This window comes from Oncorhynchus gorbuscha, linkage group LG03, assembly GCF_021184085.1.
Source record: "Oncorhynchus gorbuscha isolate QuinsamMale2020 ecotype Even-year linkage group LG03, OgorEven_v1.0, whole genome shotgun sequence".
Classification (NCBI taxonomy): domain Eukaryota; kingdom Metazoa; phylum Chordata; class Actinopteri; order Salmoniformes; family Salmonidae; genus Oncorhynchus; species Oncorhynchus gorbuscha.
The window spans coordinates 46574867-46580866 of record NC_060175.1 but is presented as its reverse complement, the minus strand read 5'-3'; positions in this window follow the sequence as shown (position 1 = coordinate 46580866).

The window sequence follows — 6000 nt, the reverse complement described above, 5'->3', positions numbered from 1 at the left end:
CAGGCGCAGAGAGCAGGGTTCAGTAAATTGTCATTTATTCTCCGGCAAAAAAACGGTCACGCCAACATACAGGGCGCATAAAACAGACCAGCCCAAACACAGGACCAAACAGTCCGGAGAATACAAACATGAAACCACAACCAACAGAGTAACAAAAAAACAATCCCGCACAAAACAAGGGTGGGTCAAACTACTACATATAGGGAAGCTAGTAGCGGCTAGCTAGTAGGGGCTAGTATGACGGTGACGACGACCGCCGAGCACTGCCCGAACAGGCAGGGGAGCCAACTTCGGCGGAAGTCGTGACAGTACAATAACATATAGTTATGGTACTGTACATGTGGGAGTGTGGGAGAAGTAGACTTCCATATATACTGAAATTAAATATAAATGCAACATGTGACGTGTTGTTCCAATGTTTCATGAGCTGAAATAAATGTACAAAAAGCTTATTTCTCTCCGATTTTGTACACAAATTTGTTCACATCCTTGTTAGTGAGCATTTCTTCTTTGCCAATATAATACATCCACCTGACAGGTGTGGCATATCAAGAAGCTGATTAAACAGCATGATCATTACCCCTTGTGTTGGGGACAATAAAAGGCCACCGTTTTGTACACAACACATTACCAAGTATTATCTCAAGTTTTGAGCTTTGAGCTTGTAATTGGCATGCTGACTGCAGGAATGTCCACCAGAGCTGTTGCCAAGGAATTTAATGTTAATTTCTCTACCATAAGCCGCTTTCAATATCATTTTAGAGAATTCGGTATTACGTCCAACCGGCCTCACAAGCCCAGGATCTCCACATCCGGCTTTGTCACCCGCGGGATTGTCAGAGACCAGCCAACCGGTCAGCTGAGGAAACTGTGGGTTTGCACAACCAAAGAATTTCTGCACAAACTGTCAGAAACCGTCTCAGGGAAGCTCATCTGCGTGCTCATCGTCCTCAGCAGAGTCTTGAGCTGACTGCAGTTCTGCGACGTAACTGACTTCAGTGGGCAAATTTTCACCTTCAATGGTCACTGGCATGCTGGAGAAGTGTGTTCTTCACGGATGAATCTTGGTTTCAACTGTCCCTGGCAGATGGCGGACCGCATGTATGGTGTTGTGTGGGCGAGTGATTTGCCGATGACAATGTTGTGAACAGAGTGCCCCATGGTGGTGGTGGTGTTGTGGTATGGGCAGGCATAAGCTATGGACAACAAAACAGATTTGCATTTTATCGATGGCAATTTGAATGTAGAGATACCGTGACGAGATCCTGAGGCCCATTGTCGTGCCATTCCTCTTTAGTAAAAAATGTATGCAGCATTGAATGTCCCCAAGAACAAAGTGGCCTACATCATTCTTAAATGGAAGAAGTTCTTGAACCACCAAGACTCTTCCTAGAGCTGAAGCGAACAATCAGGGGAGAAGGTGCTTGGTCAGGGAGGTGACCAAGAACCCGATGGTTACTCTGATAGAGTTCCTCTGTGGAGATGGGAGAAGGTTCCAGAAGGACAACCATCTCTGCAGCGCTCTACCAATCAGGCCTTTATGGTAGAGTGGTCAGACGGATGCCACTCCTCGGTAATAGGCACATGACAGCCTGATTGGAGTTTGACAAAAGGCACCTAAATGACTCTGACCATGAGAAACTAGATTCTCTGGTCTGATGAATCCAAGATTGAACTCTTTGGCCTGAATGCCAAGTGTCACATTTCGAGGAAACCTGGCAACATCTTTACAGTAAAGCTTAGCGGTGCCAGCATCATGCTGTAGGGATGTTTTTCAGCGGCAGGTACTGGGAGACTAGTCAGGATCGAGGAAAAGATGAATGGAGCAAAGTACAGACAGATCATTCATTAAAATCTGCTCCAGAGCACTCAGGACCTCAGACTGGGGCCAAGGTTCACCTTTCAGCAGGACAATGATCCTATGCACACAGCCAAGACAATGGAGCAGTGGCTTCAGGACAAGACTCAATTTCCTTGAGTGGCCCAGCCAGAGCTTGGACTTGAACCAGATTGAACATATTTGGAGAGACCTGAAAATAGCTGTGCAGTGATGCTCCCTAAGTCTTTGATACCCTGCCGATTTTCCTACTTACAAAGCATGTAGAGGTCTGTCATTTTTATCATAGGTACACTTCAACTGTGAGAGACGGAATATAAAACAAAAGTCCATAAAATCACATTGTATGATTTTTAAGTAATTAATTTAGCATTTTATTGCATGACGTAAGTATTTGATCACCTGGTCAATGACCTGAAGAGAGCTGGGACCACAGTCTCAAAAACAAACATAAGTAACACACTACCCCGTCATGGATTAAAATCCTGCAGTGCACGCAATGTCCCCCTGCTCAAGCCAGCGCATGTCCAGGCCCATCTGAAGTTTGCCAATGACCATCTGGATGATCTGATCCAGAGGAGGAATGGGAGAAGGTCATGTGGTCTGATGAGACAAAAATAGAGCTTTTTGGTCTAAACTCCACTTGCCGTGTTTGGAGGAAGAAGAAGGATGAGTACAACCCCAAGAACACCATCCCAACCGTGAAGCATGGAGGTGGAAACATCATTCTTTGGGGATGCTTTTCTGTAAAGGGGACAGGACGACTGCACCGTATTGAGGGGAGGATGGATGGGGCCATGTATCGCGAGATCTTGGCCAACAACCTCCTTCCCTCCGTAAGAGCATTGAAGATGGGTCGTGGCTGTATCTTCCAGCATGACAACGACGAGAAACACACAGCCAGGGCAACAAAGGAGTGGCTCCGTAAGAAGCATTTCAAGGTCCTGGAGTGGCCTAGACAGTCTCCAGACCTGAACCCAATAGAAAATCTTTGGAGGGAGCTGAAAGTCCGTATTGCCCAGCGACAGCCCCGAAACCTGAAGGATCTGGAGAAGGTCTGTATGGAGGAGTGGGCCAAAATCTCTGCTGCAGTGTGTGCAAACCTGGTCAAGAACTACCGGAAATGTATGATTTCTGTAATTGCAAACAAAGGTTTCTGTACCAAATATTAAGTTCTGTTTTTCTAATGTATCAAATACTTATGTCATGCAATAAAATGCAAATGAATTACTTAAAAATCATATAATGTTATTTTCTGGATTTTTGTTTTAGATTCCGTCTCTCACAGTTGAAGTGTACCTATGATAAAAAATGACAGACCTCTACATGCTTTGTAAGTAGGAAAACCTGCAAAATCGGCAGTCTATCAAATACTTGTTCTCCCCACTGTATGTCTCTGCTTGCAGATTACCTGAAATGTTGTCTTGTCATTAGTCTCTTCAATTTAACCATTGGTGACATCTGAAACAGCCCCTCAAAACGTAACCATAGTATTTGGCCTGGTGACTCTGAGGAGTGCTTATCAAACAAAAATAATGTGATGTAAGTCTCAGATAGACTCTAAGATTGTGTTGTGTCAGGCCTTGTCCCTATTAGTTACATTTTTATTTTTTATTTTACCAGGCAAGCCAGTTAAGAACAATTTTTTATTTACAATGACGGCCTACCGGAGACAGTGAGTTAACTGCCTTGTTCAGGAGCTTTACAACAGATTTTTACCTTGTCAGCTCGGGGATTAGATGTAGCAACCTGTTACTGGCCCAACGCTCTAACCACCTGCCGCCCCCCACAAAGTCTATAGAGAACTCAAACATGCTTAAATTCAATAATAATTCAAATTCAATCAATGGCTTTAGCCCTGGTACAAGCCTTTTTCATTGCACCGGAGCCTTTTTAAGAATATTGCACAAGTGGTTTACTGTAAACAATGTTGTGTTTTCTCCAGAATGGAAAAAGGTGTGGCATTACAATGTTTGCTTTGTTCGATCCTTTTCCCCTGCCAGCATTCTCAGTACATTTATTCTGCTTGATGTTGATTGTGGACAATGGACAATGAACATGTCTTGTTGGTGTGCTGTGCTCTTTGGGTGCTGGGAATCGACAGTCATACCTGTTCCAATCAGTATGAAGTAGGCACTGTAAAATGAGTTGTAGGAACTTCAGAACTTTTGATGAAATTATATTGACCTGTTGCATACTTCACATAACCTCCTACATGCATGATCATGTACCCACATTTAGTACTCATTAACTGTTGAATGTGCCCTGTGTTTTGCTTTCAACCTCTGTCACCAGTCTAAACAAAACACAACCAGACCAAATTGCATACTATACTATCTGAAAATGCCCTTTGTCTAACCTTTCCCTCTTGCCAAGACTTGACCTTTCTATTCAGGTGTTAAAAAGTGCATACTTATACATGCTTGGAGGAACACGGGCCTCAAGGCCTTAGTCCGGGCACTGGTTAAAATGATACATTGGGACATTAGTTAGTTAATAGGGCTAATAATGTGAAATGATGCATGACGTCTTTTTCCACCCTACTTAGCCTTGGGGTTAAACTTTTGTCATAATGTATCATGATAAACCCACCTCCTCTGTATGTTAAAATAACATGCTACTCATAATCTATTATGTGTGAAAATAGATTAGCTTACTCATGTCACACAAATGCAACCTCAGGTTAATGGCTGCAGTGTCAAAACACTTCCAGCAGAATGCCAATGTGAAAATGTACACAGTACAATAGGCCTACGTAAGCACTTGTGATGTGCTACAATGACGACTGCTGAATAAGTCAGGTCTTAGTATATGTGTTGACAAACTATTATATTAGCAAACCCAAATAACTCCACGTGCAAAAAGAAAAGTTCAGTTGGATTAAGGCCTCATATTTATTACATTGATTGAGTACAGTACAGTAAACAACCAATAAGTGACAGATAGTATAGCAAGTGCTGTAAGAAACATCTTATTATGTGATTTCATGATGCCTCTGGACACAGCCCCTGAACAAAACAACATCGTAACTATGGAGAATGGCAACAGTGTTTACATCACAAATACAGTGCTTTCGGAAAGTATTCAAACCCCTTTACATTTTTCACATTTTGTTACATTACAGCTTATTATAAAATGTATTAAATTCCCCAAAATGACAAAGCAAAAATAGGTTTAGACATTTATGCTAATTTATTCCAGGTAAAAAAACATAAATATAACATTTACATAAGGATTCAGACCATTTACTCAGTACTTTGTTGAAGCACCTTTGGCAGCGATTACAGCCTCGAGTCTTCTTGGGTATGACGCTACAAGCTTGGCTCACCAGTATTTGGGGAGTTTCCCTCATTCTTCTCTGCAGATCCTCTCAAGCACTGTCAGGTTGGATGGGTAGCGTAGCTGCACAGCTATTTTCAAGTCTCTCCAGAGATATTTGATCGGGTTCAAGTCCACTCAAGGAAATTCAGAGACTTGTCCCAAAGCCACTCCTGCATTGTCTTGGCTGTGTGCATAGGGTCGTTGTCCTGTTGGAAGGTGAACCTTCACCCCAGTCTGAGGTCCTGGGCGTTCTGGAGCAGGTTTTCATCGAGGATCTCTCTTTACTTTGCTCCGTTAATGTACAGCATCTATTACAGTGATATAATACCATGCTACTGTTTGAGGAGAGTGCACAATTTTGAAAATGAAAAGTTCTTAATAAACAAATTTGGCACATTTGGGCAGTCTTGATACAACATTTTAAACAGAAATTCAATGGTTCATTGGATCAGTCTAAAACTTTGCACATACACTGCTGCTATCTAGTGGCCAAAATCTAAATTGCACCTGGGTAGGGATAATACATTATGGCCTTTCTCTCGCATTTCAAAGATTATGGTACAAAAGAAATACAAAAGAACGGTTGTTTTTTTCTTTGTATTATCTTTTACCAGATCTATTGTGTTATATTCTCCTACATTCCTTTCACATTTCCACATACTTCAAAGTGTTCCCTTTCAAATGGTACCAAGAATATGCATATCATTGGTTCAGGGCCTGAGCTACAGGCAGTTAGATTTGGGTGTGTCATTTTAGACGAAAATTGAAAAATAAGACTGTAATGTAATATGTAATGTAACAAATGTGGAAAAAGTCAAGGGGTCTAAATACTTTCTGAAGGC